This window comes from Rhinopithecus roxellana, chromosome 17 (assembly GCF_007565055.1).
Source record: "Rhinopithecus roxellana isolate Shanxi Qingling chromosome 17, ASM756505v1, whole genome shotgun sequence".
In the NCBI taxonomy this organism is placed as follows: Eukaryota; Metazoa; Chordata; class Mammalia; order Primates; family Cercopithecidae; genus Rhinopithecus; species Rhinopithecus roxellana.
In genome coordinates, this window is record NC_044565.1 from 103749340 (window position 1) to 103771347 (window position 22008).

At 42.0% G+C, this 22008-nt stretch overlaps 1 protein-coding gene across 5 annotated transcripts in view; it reads right to left on the minus strand.

The window, feature by feature from the left end:
- PPM1B (protein phosphatase, Mg2+/Mn2+ dependent 1B) overlaps nt 1–16424 on the minus strand; it is an 86930-nt gene extending 70506 nt beyond the window's left edge. For 4 of the 5 annotated variants that reach the window (XM_030921082.1, XM_010356514.2, XM_010356513.2 and 1 more), the window contains exon 1: nt 15944–16424. The gene's annotated coding sequence lies outside the window, so the exon portion shown is untranslated. The remainder of the gene's footprint in view (nt 1–15943) is intronic. The other variant, XM_030921081.1, reaches the window with a different exon arrangement.
- Between the last annotated feature and the right edge of the window lie 5584 nt (nt 16425–22008).

A 22008-nucleotide genomic window follows, 5' to 3' on the forward strand; every position in this document is an offset into this window, starting at 1 on the left:
AGCTAATTAACTTCACTGTTTACACATTGAATGATTTTAGAAATACTGGATTAAATAAAACACATTACTAAAATTAACTTTGCCTGTTTCTTTTTTACAATGTGTACTAGAAACATTTAAATTACATTATATTTATATAGGACAGCACTGAATTAAAACAACAGAAACTTTTGGCTGGGCACAGTGGCTCACGCCTGTAATCCCAACACTTTGAGAAGCCAAGGTGGGAGGATCATGAGGTCAGAAGTTCAAGACCAACACAGTGAAACCCCATCTCTACTAAAAATACAAAACTTAGCCGGGCGTGGTGGCGCACGCCTGTAATCCCAGCTACTTAGGAGGCTGAGGCGAGGCTGAGGCAGGAGAAAAGCTTGAACTTGGGAGGTGGAGGTTGCAGTGAGCGGAAATCATGCCACTGCACTCTAGCCTGGGTGACACAGCAAGACTCAAAAAAAAAACACAAAAAACAAAAAAAACAGGCCAGGCGCGGTGACTCACACCTGTAATCCCAGCACTTTGGGAGGCCACAGTGGGAGGATCAACTGAGGTCAGGAGTTCAAGACCACCCTGGCCAACATAGTGAAACCCCATCTCTACTAAAAATACAAAAAAATTAGTTGGGCGTGGTGGCAGGTGCCTGTAATCCCAGCTACTTCAGGAGGCTGAGACGGGAGTATCACTTGAACCCAGGAAGTAGAGGTTGCAATGAGCCAAGATTGCGCCATTGCACTCCAGCCTGGGTGACAACAGCAAAATTCTGTCTCAAAATATATATATATATATATATATGTGTGTGTGTGTATATATATATATATATATGTATGTATATATAGACACCACTGTTAAGAGTATAAATTGGTATAGCAACATTGGAGAGAATTTTGGAAATATCTAGTTAGGGCTATAAGGATGGCCTACAGTTCAGCAATTTTACTCCCTAGAGAAATTCTCGCATGTATATATGGCATGTAAATAGTTTTAGACCATTGATTAAAATTAAAAAATAATCCAAATGTCCTTCCAAAAAAGACTAGACAAAATGTGTTCTAGCTGCGTGTGGTGGCTCACACCTGTAATCACAATGCTTTAGGAGGACAAAGGAGGTGGATCACTTGAGCTCAGGAATTAGAAGCCAGCCTGGGCAACATGGTAAAACCTCATCTCTACAAAAAAACACAAAAATTAGCCAGATGTGGTGGTGCATACCTGTAGTTCCAGGTATTTGGGAGCTTGAGGTAGGAGGATCACTTGAGCCTGGGAGGTCGAGGTTGCAGTGAGCCAAGATTGAGCAACTGCACTCTACCTGAGCAATAGAGCCAGACCCTGTCTTATTAAAAATAAAAAAAAGAAGAACTGTTCTAATCATACAATGGAATACTATGCAATATATATGCAATACTATGGAAAAAAGGGACTAGAACAAAAAAAGAACTGCAAAAATATTAAGTGATAAGAACAAATTGTAAAAAAAAAAATTTTTGTACATGATCATGTATGTACATAAGCCTCTTAAAACAGTACTATATGCTATTTAGAAATAGACACATGTAGGCCAGGCACGGTGGCTCACACCTGTAATCCCAGCACTTTGGGAGGCCAAGGCGGGCGGATCATGAGGTCAGGAGTTCGAGACCAGCCTGGCCAACACGGTGAAACCTCGTCTCTACTAAAATACAAAAATTAGCTGGGCATGGTGCCATGTGCCTGTAATCTCAACCACTTGAGAGGCTGAGGCAGGAGAATTGCTTAAAACCTGAAGGCGGAGGTTACAGTGAGCTGAGATCGTGCCACTGTACTCCAGCCTGGGCAACAAGAGGAAACTCTATCTCAAAAAAAAAAAAAAAAAGAAACAGATACATGTATGAAGATCGTATCTATGAGGCAGGCATGAAATTTAGGATAGTGGCAGAGAAAGAAGATGGAATTCAGGAAGATTACAGAAGAGCTTCAACTACCTAAACTAAGCTGGGTGGTGGGTACTTCATTGTTCAATATTTGTAACTCTATGTCTGAAATATTTCCAAACTTTTAACGGAAGATTTTACATACCATGTGTAGCACTAACTGGGTATACTTTATGGTTTGGGGGACATAATGAAACAGTAACTGCACAATTTTAACCATGTTAAAAGCAGTTATCCCTTGAATAACATCAGGGTACAGGAGATGCAGCAAACACCAAAAATATAAACACCAAATATATAAATACCAATTGTATACCACTACAATGAGAAAAAGGGAACAAAACATACATCCTAGATCAGGGGTCAACAAACTTTCTCTTTTAAGGTCAAAAGGGTAAATATTACGCCGGGCACGGCGGCTCACGCCTGTAATCCCAGCACTTTGGGAGGCCGAGGCGGGTGGATCACGAGGTCAGGAGATTGAGACCATCCTGGCTAACACGGTGAAACCCCGTCTCTACTAAAAATACAAAAAATTAGCCGGGCGAGGTGGCGGGTGCCTGTAGTCCAGCTACTCAGGAGGCTGAGGCAGGAGAATGGCGCGAACCCGGGAAGCGGAGCTTGCAGTGAGCCGAGATAGTGCCACTGTACTCCAGCCTGGGTGACACAGCGAGACTCCGTCTCAAAAAAAAAGGTAAATATTTTTGGGTTTGCAAGGCCATACGGTTCCTCTCTCAAGTACTCAACTCTGCTTTAGTAATGGGAAAGCTGCCATAGACAAATGAACATGGTTATCTTCCAATAAAACTTTACAAAAAGAAGCAGCAGGCCAAATTGGGCTGAGAGGTTACAGTTTGATGACACCTGTCTAGATCCACCTTTAAAAAAGGTATCAGTAAGTCTATTAAATGAAAGTCTGAAAGGGAAATGGATTTGCATAGTAATGATATATGCCAGATCATCTGATAATTACAAAAGAGAAAATGTTTCTTCTCCACAAAGACATCTAGCAGTTACCACCACCCTTAACCCAGTGATCAAACTTAGCATCACTACTACTGTTAAAAGTCAGGCATTGGTCAGGCATGGTGGCTCATGCCTATAATCCCAACACTTCGGTAGGCCAAGGCGCATGAATCACGAAGTCAGGAGTTCAAGACCAGCCTGGCCAAGATGGTGAAACCCCATCTCTACTAAAAAACTACAAAAATTATCCAGGTGCGGTGGCTGGTGCCTGTAATCCCAGTTACTCGCAAGGCTGAGGCAGGACAATAGATTGAACATGGGCGGCAGAGGCTGCAGTGAGCTGAGATTGCGCTACTGCACTCCAGCCTGGGCGACAGAATGAGACTCCGTCTCAAAAACAAAAAACAAACAAACAAAAAAGTCAGGCAGTTTGTGCTTCTGATGCAACATAACATAAAGCAGCATCACCTATAACCTATCCTGGCCAAAATGGTTAACCTAAATTTAACAGTCATTAGATCTAACTTAATAGTTTAAGAAGACACAGAAATAAGTTTTAAACAAAATCTCAAAGAAATAATCAGATGAATTCTGAATATAGGACATTTCACAAGATAATTGGTGTTCTCAAAAAGAGAAAATCATTTGAGTGTTTAAATTTGTAAGAGAATAGAGGCTCAATAACGAACATGATATAATGTACAATCTTCAAAGACCTTGGTTTGAATATGGATTGCGGATCAGATGAATTGGGGAATTAATTTTATCAGGTAAGATAATTTTGCAGGTATAGAGGAAAATCGTTTTTTGGAGATTCATACTTAGGTATTTAGGAGTAAAGTGACATAACATCTCTGTAATTTCTAAATGGCTCGTATGGCAATGTATGGATTGAATCTGCGTCCACCCCTCCCCCATAATTTATATGTTAAAATCCTAACCCCCAGTGTGATATGAAGTGGGTCCTTTGGAAGGTAATTCGGTCATCAGGTTGGAGCCTTCATGAATACTATTAGTGCCCTTATAAAAAGGACTCCAAAGAGCTCTCTAGCTCTGCCTACCATGTAAGCACACAAAATGGAAATGTGCAGACCAGAAAGACAGCCCTCATCAAACACCAGATCTGCCAGCACCTTCATCTTAGAACTTGCCAGCTTTCAGAACTGTAAGAAATACATTTGTGTTTTTTATAGGCTACCCAGTCTATGGTATTCTTTTACAGCAGCCCGAACTAACACAGGCAAAAATACAAAATACTGTTGAATTTAGGTGATTGGTATATAGACACTCGGGGTACTACTATAATGTTTTGCAGCATTAAAATTTTTCATATTAAAAAGCAAAAAATCCAGTATAAAATGATTTATAATTTATTAAATGTGTTACTCTCCCCCCAAATATTAAAGTGGTCCTAAGTTTCCCCCAGAGTCCTCAAGGTTAAATATCAAAATCCACCCAAAATAAATTATCCAAAAGTTCATGACCCTGAAGTTTTTCCTTTTAAGAATGTGATTTCTAAAAGTGAGGACAAGGCAAAAATCACAAGATACTTTGAATTATCATTGTTCTCCAAAGCAACTAATGCCTATAGACAATATTTATTAAACAAAAATGAACAGAAGGAAATTTGTGTTAAATTTTTATTTATTTAATTTTGAGACAGAGTGTCACTCTGTTCGCCCAGACTGGAATGCAGTAGCACAATCTCGGCTCACTACAACCTCTGCCTGTTCATACATTCAACAACCATCCTTTTCCCTCTCCCTACCCACGAATCCAGGAATCCCCAACCCCCAGGCCATAGACCAGTAACCTCCATGGACTGTCAGGAACCAGGCTGCACAGCAGGAGGTGAGCAGTAGGCAAGCAAGTGAAGCTACTGCTGCTCTCCATGGCTGGCATTATTGCCTGAGCTCCACCTCCTGTCACATCAGCGGTAGCATTAGATTCTTACAGGAGTGCAAACCCTACTGTGAACTGTGCACGCAAAGGGTCTAGGTTGTGTGCTCCTTATAAGAATCTAATGCCTGATGATCAGTCATTGTCTCCTATTACCCTCAGATGGGACCATCGAGTCGCTGGAAAACAAGGTCGGGCTCCCAGTGATTCCACATTATGAAAAATTGTGTAATTAGTTCATTATATATTACAAAGTAATAATAATAGAAATAAAGTGCACAATAAATGTAACGTGCTTGAATCATCCTGAAACCCCCACATCATCCGTGGAAAAAATTGTCTTCCATGAAACCGGTCCCTGGTACCAAAAAGGTTGGGGACCTCTGCACTACTCCTTGCCTCTCCCTAGAAGATGCTGTTTAGCTTATTTACTCATTTATTCAGCTAATATTTGTAGAACACAATATAGATACACGGATAAATCAGCATACAAAACTAATACAGTTGTTGCCCTTACGTGGTTCATGCTCTGGTAGAAAATGAGAATCTTAGAACAGGACTCTTGATTTTAGAGTCAAAAGAACCTCAAGATAATACATGGTCCAGGCCTCTCCCTTAACCCTGATAAAAATGTTAAGATTGAAGGTTAAGGCTACTAAATCCTAGAAAGAGTAAGTACACATGCCACCGAACCATTAAAAGGTTGAGTAGGAACCACAAACAGGGTCTTCTGTTTCCAAGTTTCAGTACTCTTTCAACTTACCATATATCATTTAGTAGTATAATAGTAGTAGTATTAACAGTAGTAACAGCAATAGAAAGCATTCAATAAAGGTTACCCGTTATAATGTGCCAGTCTCTATGCTAAAAGCTTTACATAGATTATCCCAACCCAACAATCTTATGAACACTCTCAGTTTAGAAATGAGAAAACTGAAGTTTAGAAACATTAAGTAACCTACCCGTGGTGGAGCAGGGATTCAAATCCAAGAATATGACGTTGGAGTCAATGTTCCCAACCACTATCCTCCTTTTTCCAGAAATATAACCCACTCTAAGTATAAAGGCTTCTTACGCTTTATACACTTATAAACAGTGCTAAGCATCCTACAGCATTACCTGCAAGCACACAGTAGCAACAATTCAGAAATATTTCTCTAAATCTGTTGAGAAGATATCTTATCCACATTTGAGAAACAATAATACCGATATCATTACCATATGGACAGCCTCTCTAGCCATCTTTCAAATACACAACTGAAACTACTGCTGTCTAGCATCTCCTGAACTTTCTTTAGCCAAAGTATCTGACAAGCAACTAAATATCAAACTTATTTTTACCTTGAGATTGTTTTCAATCCTCTTAAAAACATAGGTTCAATGTGATTTCAGACAGTTCTCTATAATTATCACTACTCCTTTATATTCAAATATGCCTTATACTTGACTCCATAATTTGGCAATATAAACCTGAACAAAGACAAAAAGACCCAGCTACATGAACTGCCCTCTGTTGGGTGGTCATAAGGTCTGAAAACACAGATTTTTTTTTTTTTTTTTTTTTTTTTCCGTGATGGAGTCTTGCTCTGTTGCCAGTCTGGAGTGCAGTGGTGCAATCTTGGCTCACTGCAACCTCTGCCTCCTGGATTCAAACAATTCTGCCTCTGCCTCCTGAGTAGCTGGGACTACAGGCGGAAACCACGATGCCCAACTAATTTTTGTATTTTTAGTAGAGACGGGGTTTCACCACGTTGGCCAGGATGGTCTCGAACTCCTGACTTCATGATCTGCCTGCCTCGGCCTCTCAAAGTGCTGGGATTACAAGGGTGAGCCACTGCCCCAGCCATAGATATTATTTTCATATTCTGTAACACAACATCAATATACAATTACTGTATAGCCACCTGTGTATACAAACTTGGTGGCCACCCTGTACTTAAAAATCAAGTAAGCAAAGACATAGGCAGAAAAAGTAACTCAAAGCAAAAGCAAATTGAAGAGTAAATAACCTAAACTTAAATATAATCACTGGGAAAAAGATTCAAGATGTAGAGTAAGAATAATAATGCAAGTCATCATCATCACTAATCTTTCCAAACCTGCCCTTACTAACTAGAGTTAAAATCTATTAAAAAGGAGGGTGGGAGGGGCATAACTGAAAACGACTACATATATTACATATTAAGCTAAAAGTTATTTCACTGCCAGGCGCAGTGGCTCACGCCTGTAATTCTGGCACTTTGGGAGGCTGAGGCAAGCGGATCACCTAAAGTCGGGAGTTCGAGACCAGCCTGATCAATATGGAGAAACCCTGTGTCTACTAAAAATACCAAAAATTAGCCGGGCATGGTGGCACATGCCTATAGTCCCAGCTACTCGGGAGGCTGAGGTAAGAGAATTGCTTGAACCCAGGAAGCAGAGGTTGTGGTGCACCAAGATTGTGCCACTGTACTCCACCCTGGGCAACAAGAGCAAAACTCTATCTCAAAAAAAAAAAAAAAAAGTTATTTCACTTTCACATTGCAATTCAAAATACTCCAGAACAGCTGAATAGAAATAAACTCAATTTCCTTAAGTTTAGGACCAGCAACCACCAAAGATTTAATAAAATGTTAGATTATATAAACAAAACCAGTTACAAGAGATAATTTTTTAAAATTCAAGTAAGGTTGTTTTTGGTTATTTTTAAATCTAAGATAGATGGCCAAATGTTGAACAACTTAATGAATCTGTTCTGAATTACAGTATTAAATTTAATATATTCCAAAAATTCAAGTTCTCTTGCATATCAGCATTTTGATAAAGTAACAGAGTTACAAAAATATATCAAAAATGAAACTAGGCTGGGCACAGTGGCTCATGCCTATAATCCCAGCACTTTGGAAGACTGAGGTGGGCAGATCACCTGAGGTCAGGAGTTCAAGACCAGCTTGGCCAACATGGTGAAACCCTGTCTCTACGAAAAATACAAAATTAGCTGGGCGTGGTGCCGCAGGCCTGTAACCCCAGCTACTTGGGAGTCTGAGGCAGGAGAATTGCTTGAACCGGGAGGTAGAGGCTGCAGTGAGCCGAGATTGCACCACTGCACTCCAACCTGGGCAACAGAGCAATACTTCGTCTCAAAAAATAAATAAATACATAATAAAAATACACATACATGCACACACACAAATACACTAGTAATCTGAAGGCGTATTTGGGCATAATAAATGAGGAACCTTAAGTCATAAATAGAACATTCATTTTTATATTGAGGCACTGACATAAATGCAAGTTGATGTGCTTTAAAATTAAAAAAATCAATCTTGATTCACTTTAGCAATGAAGATCAAATGAAACTGACTCATAAATGAAAGCAGAAGACCACCAAGCATTAAAATAAGAACAAAAAGATGAAAGATTTTATGCTTAAGTTTGCAATGCTTGTATAAACTCAAGAAGAGGCCTCTTTACCAAACTGGTTCAGTAGAAAAGCAATAGAAAGAACAGCAAAAATTAAGCACCTGCTTCACGCATCTAAGTGCAACATGACAATCTCATATGCAGAAAAAACAAAAGCACAACGTTAAGTAATACAACAAAGCTATGGAAGGAGAAGCAGTGATAAATATACAGACCAAGTTGAGCACAATAAACCAAGAGACAAATTGGCTCCATTGGCCATCTTTGCTAAGAGCACAAAAGTATCCATTACAATCAGTGACAATATTACCAGGCCCTATTGGTCAGTCACTAATCCTTCAGTTATACTCACATAAGAAAAGAAAGTTTTTTAAACACAAATGACAACATACATTTTATAGGTACATCCCAATTATTTAAATCAGACTTAAAAAATCCTGTTCACCCTCCTCCTGTTGTTCCACCTTTACTCCCATCCTCCTTTCCAGGAACTCATCTATCCAAGGTTGTACAGTAAATGGAAACACCTGAAGCCCCCAGATCTCCCTCACGTCTGTCTAATGCAGGGATCTCTTTTTCTCTCTTTGGGTCATCTTTTAATCTTAAACCAATGTCTTTCTCTAAGGTACAACACTATTTCCTCTTTCCTCTTTTCAGTCTAGTTTTTATCCAATTACAGAAAACTTCTTCCTTTCCTTTTGTTAAAAATAGTAAAGCTGTAATCACAGCTTTTAAGTTTAGTGTAGAAAACACACACACCCCAAATTCTCCACTCAAGTTTTTAAGCCAGCCACATAAGGAGTTCAGCTGTAATGTAAACTGGGAGTTGTTGGTTAACAGAATGCAAGATCGTCAAGGACAAGGATTTGGGATTTTGTCTGTTTTTTTCAGATACTAGCATGAAATGGTCCCTTTGCACGCAGAAGGCACTCAGTGAACATAAGAATTGGCTGGAGGGCTACAGACTAAATACTATCAGGCTATTTTGAATTCTTTACTTCTCAGTGGGTTGGTAGCTCCGAGTAAATAAAAGCAGAAAGACTCCCAAATCTAAATGAAATCTCCTATATAGTCTAACATTTGTAGTGCTTTGAATTAATTATGTCCCCCACCCCCCGCTCTTTCTTGTTTTTTCTTGAGACGGAGTCTCACTCTGTGGCCCAGGTTGGAATGTAGTGGTGTGATTTTGGCTCACTGCAACCTCCACCTCCTTAGTTCAAGTGATTCTCCTGTCTCAGCCTGCTGAGTAGCTGGGATTACAGGCACATGCCGCCACACCGGCTAATTTTTTTGTATTTTAGTAGAGACGGGGTTTCACCGTGTTGCCCAGGCTGATCTTGAACTCCTGAGCTCAGGCAATCCGCCCGCCTCGACCTCCCAAAGTGCTATTATGACAGGCATGAGCCACTGCGCCCAGCCATGTCCTCTCTTTAAGGGACTAAGAAGGGCCACCTGTGTTCAACAGACAATGCCATTTCCCCACCTCAGAGATAAATGCTTTAGTCAGAACAAGGAAAAAGAAAAACACTGCTCAAATAGGTTAAACACCCATACTGACACTCCTAGATTCTACTACTCATAAGAACATCTATTAACTATCCCTTTTCAATGCGAGAGTGCCCTTAATACCTATACATCAAGAAAATAAAATGCAATTAGATTTAAAAATCAGTGACATTACTCTCAAGCTTAAAAGCGCTTCGCAAGCCTTCAAACTCTTACAAATTACTCTACATATTATTTATCAAATCGCTTCTTCTCAGGCAAACAACACTTATTCATTTGTTTTATTTTCTTGTATATTATACATTTGAATCTACCTGATAACCGCATTTTAAAAGTTTTCTATAAAAGACAAGGTTTTTTCCTATTTCTTGCACACAAAAGTACTTTTCATTCACAAGAGATTCTGAAGTGAAGGACATTCTACGTAGACAATAATCACAGCAATCCTAGAGACAGGCCTTATCCTCCCTATATCACTACCAGTAATTGGTACCATCTCTAAGAGAAAGACAAGTTCTTTAATAGTCAATAGATGGCTTCCAAAGTTTGTCTGTCTCCTCTGAGATCGGATTTAACTGGATCTTCTTTTGTTCACAAGGATGCAAAACAATTTTCCAAGAAGTGTTATGTTTCTAAACTTCAAGATTTTTAATTTTCAAGAAATGAATCAATTTAAAGCTAAAAAATACAATCTTTATGATACTTCAACATTCTCCAAGAGAAAACTTTGAATCCATTTTATATTTAGCAACTTAATATTAAACTATGTGATAAATCAAAAGTTTTAAATTAGTAAAGTGTGTTTTAAATGTTATAAACCACGTCAAATGTATAATATATGAACTAACAAATTAAAATACTACAATTGATTAAGCTACAAGGTTCTTGCGGTTAAACAAGTTATTACAAAGAGTATTATTATTATTTTTGTTTTGAGACAGGGTCTCACTCTGTCGCCCAGGCTGGAGTGCAGTGGCATGATCTTGGCTTACTACAACCGCCACCTCTCGGGTACAAGCAATTCTCCACCACAGCCTCCGGGGTAGCTGGGACTACAGGCATGTGCCACCATACTCAGCTAATTTTTCTATTTTTTGGTAGAGACACGGTTTCACCATGTTGGCCAGGCTAGTCTCGAACTCCTGACCTCAAGTGATTCACCAACCTCGGGCTCCTAAAGTACTGGGATTACAGGGATGAGCCACTGTGCCCAGCCATGAAGAGTATTATTTAAAAAGGTATATGTTATGCCAAGCAATAACAAGATATTGTAGATGTAATCACAAGTTAGTTATAGTAAAACAAAAAGAAAAAATGTACTTAAGCACTCTTTTGTGTCATGATTTACCATAATTCAGAAGTAAAGTGTTTATGGTTGTTATTAAAGTCAGCCTGAAGGGGAGAAATAAAGCACCCTGTAATTTGAATGAAAACTACAAAGTGTGAGATCTCGAGGGGCAAAAAAGAAATGAAAAAAGAAAACTAAAAAGAAAAAAAGTATGTAAGTTATCGTACAGTATTTATGTTTCCTATGATGTTATATGCTACTAAAAACTAACTCTCAAAATCTTTAAATACTCTGAAAAATAAATACACTATATAGATTACGCTTTTGGAAAATTTCATAACATCATCAATAATTTAGTAAAGGGTTCTTTTCATCATAACGCTGATTCAACTATCTGGTCTAACAGTCTTTTTTGGCCGGCCAGTACACCTGGCTAATTTCTGTATTTTTAGTAGCGACTGAGTTTTACCATGTTGGCCAGGCCAGGCTGGTCTCAAGAGATCTGTCCGCCTTGGCCTCCCAAAGTACTGGGATTACGGGCGTGAGTCACCGCACCTGGCCACACTTGTTAGTCTTCTACGTAGTCTTTAAGAAAAGGAATACAGATGTAAATGTTCAAAAGTGTCAATCATCTTAAATCAAATGGACACAAAGAGATTAAATGACATCAGAATTTTTTAAAAAATAGAGGCATGGTCTTACTCTGTCACCCAGGCAAGAGTAAACTGGTGCAATCACAGCTCGCTGCAGCTTTGACCTCCCTGACTCAAGTAATCCTCCCACCTCAGCCTCCCAAGTAGCTAACTACAGGTGCACACCACCACGCCCAGCTAACTTTATTTTTCGTAGAGACAGGGTCTTGCTATGTTGCCCAGGCTTATCTCAAACAATCCATCTGCCTCAGCCTCCCAAAATGTTGGGAGAGGAGTGAGCCACTGTGCCTGGCCTAGAAACATTTTACTCGCAAAGATTCTAAAATGGCTAATCAAAGATAACAGCACACTTAAATTAGTCCAAAAGATGAAAGCCTATTTTTTAACTCAATGTTTTTTTTTTTTTTTTTTTTTTTTTGAGGCGGAGTCTCGCTCTGTCACCCGGACTGGAGTGCAGTGGCCAGATCTCAGCTCACTGCAAGCTCCGCCTCCCGGGTTTACGCCATTCTCCTGCCTCAGCCTCCCGAGTAGCTGGGACTACAGGCGCCCGCCACCTCGCCCAGCTAGTTTTTTTGTATTTTTAGTAGAGACGGGGTTTCACCGTGTTAGCCAGGATGGTCTCGATCTCCTGACCTCGTGATCCGCCCGTCTCGGCCTCCCAAAGTGCTGGGATTACAGGCTTGAGCCACCGCGCCCGGCCAACTCAATGTTTTAATGTAAGTAAGCATCACCAACAAAAACAAAGAAAAAATACAGATTATGAAGCTCACGTACCTTTCTCTTCACCTGTTCTTGTTAGATCAGCCACTAGAAGCTGAAAAGTTCTGTCATTCTGCAAATTTTATGACAGCCAAAACAAACTACAAAAATTAAATATTTCCCAAAACTATTTTACCATCAATGTTTAAGTATAGGATAGTGAAATGTCAGTACTCTTAACCATCAATTCTGCTAATATAATATATAAGATACATTTTACAATAAAACTTCAAAGCTGCTAATATAAACAGCAGTATTCCATTTCATTCCAATTCTGAAATTAGTTCAGTAAGGCAAAAACAAAAAGAATCAGGTACAATGTGAAGAATAACTGAAAATCCAGGAATATCATACTCCCAAAAATTATCTTACCATTAATCATGATTTCACATTTTATGCTATTACTTGAATAAATTTTGCTATTATAATTTTGGATTAAAAAACCTTTGTTATTCTGATGCCATCAGTTATTTGTTTGCTGACTAATTTTTATTAAAATCAGTGAATTGTGAAAGGCATAGTTCACAGAAAATATAAAATACTACATGCTGCATTTTTTTTTTTTTTTTTTTTTTTTTGAGACAGAGTCTCGCTCTGTCACCCAGGCTGGAGTGCAGTGGCGCGATCTCGGCTCACTACAAGCTCTGTCTCCTGGGTTTACGCCATTCTCCTGCCTCAGCCTCCCGAGTAGCTGGGACTACAGGATCCCGCCACTTCGCCCGGCTAGTTTTTTTGTGTGTTTTTTAGTAGAGACGGGGTTTCACCATGTTAGCCAGGATGGTCTCGATCTCCCGACCTCGTGATCCGCCCGCCTCGGCCTCCCAAAGTGCTGGGATTACAGGCTTGAGCCACCGCGCCCAGCCCTATGCTGCATTTTTAAAAGTGAGAGAATTATACTACTTAACTACTTTCTATGCTAGGTAATGTCACAAAATACTTTACATACAAAAATATAATGTCACAAAATAGTTACATACAAAAATATTCATGAAATATAGCCTTTTTTTCTTTTTTTTTTTGAGACAGAGTCTTACTCTGTCACCCAGGCTAGACTGCAGTGGCACGATCTCGGCTCACTGCAACCTCCACCTCCCGAGTTCAAGTGATTCTCCTGCCTCAGCCTCCTAAGTAGATGGGATTACAAGCATGTGCCACCACACCCGGCTAAGTTTTGTATTTTCAGTAGAGATGGAGTTTTACCATGTTGGCCAGGCTGGTCACGAACTCCAGACCTCAAGCGATCCACCCGCCTCAGCCTCCCAACGTGCTGGGATTACAGGCGTGAGCCACTGCACCTGACCTAAATAGCCTCTTTTTAATAAATCACCACAATCACTAAGTGATACTGTGGCCAATTCTATTGTTCCAAGACTGCCAAGACATAATCAGCATCGTATTTTAATTCAAAAGATTCCATAAAAAAATGTTTGTTATAGAAAAGATAACTTTCAATAAGAGCCACTTTTTCTGACCTTGTCAACCTGTGAATCAGCTATTCTTAGAAGCACAGTTACTTGGACACTACACCATTCCTTCGGATGATGTAATCTTAAGGAATTTAGTAATTAGGTGAATTACTAACATAAAACAGTATTTACTGACATGACTAAACTGAAAGGCCTTTCACCTATTCCTAGAGTCTTCACAGAAATCAGACACCCAGTGTAAGAAAACAGTGTTGAAAGCTCTGCTGGTCACATCAAAGAGAATAATCACTTCAACAAATCCAGAGGGTATCTTAAAAGTATGAAATCTTAAAGTATGAAAGCTCAAATAAAACTACTACTGCGTACTAATACACAGCAACAAAAAGAACCACTGCAGAAACTGTTATAAGACTATGAGAGCAAAAATAAATGAAGAGGCGAAAACACAATAACCATTAAGAAAAAAAAAAAAAGACAAAGAAGGCATTGAGAGAAGCAGCACAAAATAAAGATTATCCCTCAAAGAAAATCTGTTGACTAAAATATTCTGTTCTAAATACATAATTTTAAAATTTCGATTAGAACAACACACTGTCCATTTAGCAGACCTACAAAAACATTTCCTTAAAAAATTACCATTACTTCAGCTATATTTTTAAAAGGCCTGTTCACTTGGAAAAGACTATCATAATAATTAGAATAACTTGTCTCACTATTTACTTAGAAATGCTCTATTTAAAAGTAGGCCAACAATAGGAACTTTGCTATTGCACAACAGAGAAAGTAAATGAAATAACATCTATTAACATTCAGTGTCCATGGCATGTTTCTCCATCTCCTAGAACATACTGTGACTTACACTGTCTACCCTGAACAATTTACCACTTCTTCATCCATGCAGTAGCTCAAATAAAGACAGTTCCTGTGTTAATCCCACAATAAGCCTCAGTAATTCTCACATCACCGTCGTTGTAAATGTTTAACAGAAAAAGAATGTTTTTCCTAAAATAGCTACATAACACTAAGACTACTCAAATTCCTAAATAATCCTTTTACAACATGCCTGCCAACTTTATTTTGATACATTAAACATGTGGAGCCTATTTTAAAAGCTCTTTAACTGTGACTTTATCAAAACAGCTTCCTAGTTATTAATGTCTCTTTTTTAAAAAAGTTTTCAAGTTGTTCTTAGAAGAAATTGAATATTGATGAATTTGGGCTGCTCTCAAATGCCTAGGAAGCACTTTTTTTGCCAGATAAGATGGGCAAACGTCCTAGATCTGCTAAATCTGACATGACAGGTCACGCAATTTTAAAAAAATGAAGAAATAACTATTTCCAACACTCACTGAGTCCTTCATTTAAAAAATCATTTTAGGTGCTATTTTCACACTTTACGTTTAATAATACAATTTTTTTTAAGGCTGTTAGGCTTAAACTATAAAAAAACTGATCTACGGCTAGTCAGTCTATACTCTTAATGGGGCTCCGGTAGATTTGGGGTACTGAAAATAAGTGGCAGTTTCAATTAATAACTTCGCTGTTAGGAATGACATTTGAAAAGGATGGTGCTAGGGAAGGCAGGCAAGAGATGCCGGGGGTACGATGAGAAGAGAAACACACAATTTAAAGCCACTAAGGAGGGAAGGCGAGGGTAGAACGCATAGACAGCAGAGAAAGACGATTTAACAAGGAAGTGAAGTGGAGCGCAGAGTAGGGCAGAAGCTGATGAGGAAATGAAAGGGAAAAGACCGTGTTTTCAAAGAGGGCATGCACCAGGAAGAGAAGAGCCAAGGCTTGGGGTAGCCCCAGCGCTTTCGTGTGAAAGAGATGCCTGAAGACTGAAGCAGAGGGAAGAGGGAATCGGTTGTCGTCCAGGCGTTCGAGCAAACTCCCATTCTCTCCCCGCGCCTCTCCCAGCCCTCAGCTGAGCGGAGGCGGCGGCCGGGTAAGGGGCCTACCCGAGAGCCAGGCACCGCGTTCCCCCGCCTAGGCTCCGCGGGGAAAGCAAAGAGGATTCGGAAGGACAGAGGCCCCGGCCGCGGCTCGGCGGCACGCGAAAACCTGCCCAGGGCTCGGGGCCTCGGCGGCCCGGCCAGTCAGCCGCTTCCCCTCCGGCGGGGCGCCGGGCGGCCTTACCTGAGGCAAGGGAGGAAGAAGATGTCTAGGGCGCCTCGCTCGCGCCCGCCGCGGTACTCAGCCCAAGTTTCCAACGGAGGCGCGATCCTGACTCAGCCGCCGCTTTCCCCTTGGGGTCTCGACCACCGCCTCCGCCGCCTCCGGGGCTGTTTACACCGCCCGGCCCCTCACGCCGCCGCCGCCGCCGCTGCCGCCTTCTCTCCACCCTAGCGCCGTTGCCGACTCGGCCGCCGCCACCTCCTCCGCCGCAGCCTCGTCTCTCTGGAGCATCTTCCAACCACCTAACCCTGAGAATCAGAGACTCCAGCCGCGCCGGCAGGAAACTCCCCCGCAACTGCTAGGGGAACGAGGCAGTCAGAGCACTGGCGGCTTTTCCGCCATTGAGCAGAAGCCGCTCGGCTCCTTCTGCAACCCCCTCCCCGCACCCTAGTCGTTCCCCGCCCCTCAGGGAGCCCCGCCTCCAGCTCCCACCCACTGGGATGCCGCGCGCCTTGTCGCGGCCTCTGGTTTGCTGGGAGTCTTGTCAATTACCGCTCCCCATCCCAGTGCTGCTCCCTCGGCACCTCCGTACTTAGTTTACCCCGCCCACCCGGCCCTGCCTCTGAGTTTCTAATTTCCCATTGGACATCAGTGGCTACTTTCAATTGGCAAGGTCAGCTGTCCATCAAACACCGCCCACTAAGTGAGACCCAACCCTTTATTACCATTTACTTTATTCGGCCCCGCCTCCGCTAGGTCCTACCTCCCTAACGTCAGGGACCAGACCCCGCTACCAGCCATAAGTAGAGCCCGCCGTCAATCAAATAACGCCCACCTGCGCTCCTCCTAGCAAAGCCCCGGCCCCAGCGATTGCCTTCTCTTATTGGTCCAAATCGTGGTCCGAACTCCCAGTCACTGGCTTTTTATTGCGGGTCAGTCAGAGTCTATTTCCAAGTCCGTCACACCGGCTTTTTTTCAAATGAACGCGGAAAAGGCGGGGAAGTATCTGGAAAGCGATTGGTTCGTCTTAGAAAACGGTCAAACCCAGGGAGTCTGTACGGACCCTTTCCGTTCTGTGAGGACCGTGCCCCCTTGTATTTGACCTCTAAGCCTTGCGTAAAACAAGCGCCATAAGGGACCAACGAGCAGTCCAGCTATAGGTGTGGACGCCTGGTCCCACCCGGAATTGCAAGGGCTTGGCTACTGATTGGCTAAGAAAGTCCTCCTAGGCCCCTATTGGAGGAAATAAACGCCTCTCTTCGGCGTAGACTGGAAGGGACTGCTCAGACGAGGACAAGAAGTGGGCAGGAGAGAGGCAGTTGTTTTGCTTCAGCCGCGGGTGGGGCGTACGCTGGAGTGGGAAACTGGGAAGGCCGGGCTCTGGGGAGGTATTGCGGGGAGGGGAAAGGCCCGGATGTTCCCTAACAATGAAATCATCGCCGACCTATCAGAGCCGCCGAGCTAGGATACCTGCCTGACCTGTCCCCCGGAGGGAGAAGAGTGGGCGGGAAATTGGGGTGTCGGAAGAGCCTGGAAAGCAACGTGAGAAAGTGGGACAGGTGTTCCCTTTAGGAGGATTCTGTGCTATTAGAGGTTATTTTTACACTAGCCCTTGACATTTCCGTATTTTGTTTCTCAGTCAACATTGGTTTTTAAAACTCCCGGCCTAGTCTCTTCACATGGACTCGTTCATTTCGCAGTTATTGAGCACCTACTGTTTGCCAGGTACTGTATGTAGAGCTGGAGATGCAAAAATAAATTAGGCAATCGCAGTACAAGATGATAGGTACTATAATTGAAACATGCACAAGGGCTGGTGATGACATAAAGGGTCTTCCTTGTGGATAGGTTTACCAAGAAAGGCTTCACAAAGTCACAGGATGAGTCAAGAATGAATGATACGGGTTTGACAGGCCGATGGGGAAAATGGACATGACTCCTCAAGATATCAAATTAGACGATCCTGCCACGTTAATTCTCCAAACGAGAAACAGAAATGTAATAGAGGTATTGTACTACCTTAGAATATATAATCCGAATGTCCTAAAAGAGAACTTAAACCTAATTCCTACTTTGGTGTAAATTGGTTTGGGCAGACAATTTAAGCTTAGACCCAACAGAGTGCTATTCAGGTTAGGGGCTGTCAATGTTTTATAGAAAAGGGCAAATTTAGTAATAGGACAATTGTCCACGCCGTCGTAAGGACGGCAGAAACAAAGACTTAATTGCAATTCGGGTTTCTTTTGTTTTGTTTTGTTTTTTGATCAAGCACATTTTACTTTTTAATGAGACAAATCTGAAAAGCAAACGCGGTCCAAAACGCATGTGATTCGGTAAGAAAGATTTTTAAAAACCAAAAAAAGTATCTTCTTTTCACCCCAGATCTTATTAACTGTTTTCCTCTTCGAGAACGTGCATCATCAATAACGTCATCGTGAAGCAGTGTGGATCATTTCTGCAATTAAGGCTATGGCCCGCTGGCTGGCTTGCACATGTCAAATTAACAGAAAGCAATGCTTTTTAACAGACGCCACCTAGAACCTCAGCAATCTGCTTGTGAAAACGACATCGGATTGGGAGTTGTTATGATGAATATTACATGCTCGGGCTATTAGCACCCCAATAACTGGTCTAAAGGCTTTTCCTTTTCCATCAGAGTAGTACTCGACATTTCCTTAAGTTCTGTTGTTGATATGAGCAGTTCCTTTCTAATGTCCTCATACAGACCTTTCAAGTCTCTCCAACCAAGTTTGAAAGGGTCAGTGATCTGTATATTTCTCACCACTGTGTGTTTTACTGTCCGGGGTTGTCTGATAACACCATGATATACTATATACATTTGGACAGGCAGATGTTAAATGCTTTACAAGACTGAAATAGGGTATCTGAGACAAAACAAATTCCTACCGCCTATGAGCCGGCGCGCAGCCCCGGAGGCCCTGCAAGGCCCGAGGAACCAGGCCTGATTCACCGGCCTCCAGCAGCAGCCGCTCGCCCACCGCCACCGGCGCTAGGCCGTGGTCGGAGTCTCAAAGTCGCGGCAGGGCAGCAGCTCTGCCTCTGCAAGTCAGGTTTTTAAAACCTACTCATCAAGTTTGTGTGAGAATGGTGTTTCTTACAGCATAGTGAATAGACCACCAGCATCTGAATCATCTGGGATTCTGGAATGGAGATTCCCAGGTCCACTCATGCCTACAAATCAGAGACTCTGGGGACAAGGGTCAGAAAGGTGAATTTTAAAATAGCTCCCTAGATGATTTTTTTTGTTTGTTTTTGAGACAGAGTCTCACTCTGATGTCCAGGCTGGAGTGCAGTGGTGCAATCTCGGTTCACTGCAACCTCCGCCTTCCAGTTTCAAGCGATTCTCCTGCCTCAGCCTCCCGAGTAGCTGGGACTACAGGCACTAACCACCACACCTGGCTAATTTTTGTATTTTTAGCAGAGACAGGGTTTCACCATGTTGGCCAGGCTGGTCACGAACTCCTGACTTCAAGTGATCTGCCCGCCTCAGCCTCCCAGAGTGCTGGGATTACAGTCGTGAGCCACCGCGCCCAGCCTGCAGATGATTTTTATGTGAATCAATGTTTGAGACCCTCTGGCACAGGATAATGGAGGCAGATGTAAAGTAAATTCATTTCCTCACTTTTGCATATTGGGAGAACATATATATGTCTCACTTTTCCACTGTCCCCTTTATTATCAGCGTGAGATCATATAGTCAGCAGGAAGTATTACTGAAGTGACTTATAAAAAATTTTTTCTCCAGCCGGGTGCGGTGGCTGAAGCCTGTAATCCCAGCACTTTGGGAGGCCGAGACGGGCAGATCACGAGGTCAGGAGATGGAGACCATCCTGGCTAACACAGTGAAACCCCGTTTCTACTAAAAAATACAAAAAACTAGCCGGGCAAGGTGGCGGGCGCCTGTAGTCTCAGCTACTCGGGAGGCTGAGGCAGGAGAATGGCGTGAACCCTGGAGGCAGAGCTTGCAGTGAGCTGAGATCCAGCCACTGCACTCCAGCCTGGGGGACAGAGTGAGACCTCGTCTCAAAAAAAAAAATTTTTTTTTCTTAAATCACACTTCATTGCCTGACACCCCTTATGTAAGCAAAAGGGAGTCTGAGACCTCAGCTTCTAAAATGGGAACCATGCTAAGGATAAAAAAGTGAAGACACTTAGGGACCCTTGTCCTGTGAATACAAGCAACCACAGAAAGGCATGAGAACAGTTTCTTGGCTTGCTTGACTTCCTTCTCACTTTCCCTTGGTTGACCCAAAAACAAATACAAAGCTCAGCCATTTAGGTGGGCTGATAATTCCATATCATTCACACTTTCAATCACTAAGATAAAAAAAATATGGAGACACCCCAAAACAGATACGAAGGTTAACTTTGTTGTATGCTTTATTTGCTTGAAACACCAAACCATTCAAGAAAACCCAAGATTTACAATTTTGAAAACTGGTGTTGGCCGGGCACGGTGGCTCAACGCCTGTAATCCCAGCACTTTGAGAGGCCGAGGCAGGCAGATCACGAGGTCAGGAGATCGAGACCATCCTGGCTAACACAGTGAAACCCTGTCTCTACTAAAAATACAAAAAATTAGCAGGGTGCGGTGGCAGGAGTCCTGTGGTCCCAGCTACTCGGGAGGCTGAGGCAGGAGAATGGGGTGAACCTGGGAGGTGGAGCTTGCGGTGAGCCGAGATGGCACCACTGCACTCCAGCCTGGGCGACAGAGCAAGACTCCGTCTCAAAAAAAAAAAAAAGAAAACTGGTGTTTACCATCATAAACATAATGTGTCATAAACCCTGAGTACCATCATAATGTGCTCTGCTACTAACTGGCTGTGTGACTTGAGCTAGTAACTAAGCTCTCTGAGCCTTGGTTTGTTCTGCAAAATGGGAATCTAACATCTTTCTCCAGAGCCACATGAAGAGCTTTAGAACCTCTTAGTAATGCAAATCACTCCCCAATATATAACTTTAAATAAAAACAATATTAAATGTAATGTAGAAAAAGTTGGGTGAGAAATCACATGATCACCTTTAGCTGCAAGGGAGGCCAAAAAATTAGGGAACTGCGAGGTCACAAGTTGCTTAGGGCAGAGATTCCCACTCTTTACCAAGCATCACAGTCTCTCTTAATGTCTTTTACACTCACCACTCTTGAAATTACTATAATTATTATACTCATCACTAGATCTTATTATTTCATGCATTAATAAGCATAGGCTGGGCGTGGTGGCTCACGCCTGTAATCCCAGCACTTTGGGAGGCTGAGATGGGTGTATCATGAGGTCAGGAGTTTGAGACAGCCTGGCCAACATAGTAAAACCCCATCTCTACTAAAAATACAAAAATTAGCCAGGTGTGGTGGCACGTGCCTGTAGTCCCAGCTACTCAGGAGGCTGAGGCAGGAGAATCACCTGAACCCCAGAGGCAGAGGTTGCAGTGAGCCAAGACCATGCCATTGCACTCCAGTCTGGGTGACAGAGTGAGGCTCCATCTCAAAAAAAAAAAAAAAAAAAAAAAAAGCGTATCACAAATGTACTTAAGAGTTTGATAACTGTCTTTAATTATAATTGATTTTCCTTTGTAATCTTAATGAGCTTTATGTATTTTTAAATGTTATTCTGAGAAGAAATCCACAGGATTCACCAAAGGGACCCTTTGCTTAAAAAAAGGCATGGAGGAGGTAGTACCCCTGCTGTGGACCATAACCTCCAATTCAGCAAGGGCATCGTTTCTTTTGTTGTAAATCATACACAATAGATGCTTGATAAGTATTTCTTGAATTGCATTTGGAGGATCTCAAGTAGTTTGCTGGACATTTTTCCTTTTCTCAGTGCTAGGACCTCAAGCCTGAGCCTGTCCTCCAACCCTACTTCCTCCTTAGAGAGGAAGTTGATCAAGCTATCACCATCTTACATGCAATCCACACAGACTAGAAGGCCAAAACTGGCTTCCTCAGAACCAGAGCCTCCTTTGTGTTTTAAAGTGAGTGTCATACACATGAGATGATTGAGATTATGATTATAACACAGTGGGTGGTATGAGGAAAACTATTCACATGGAGCCCAACTATAAAT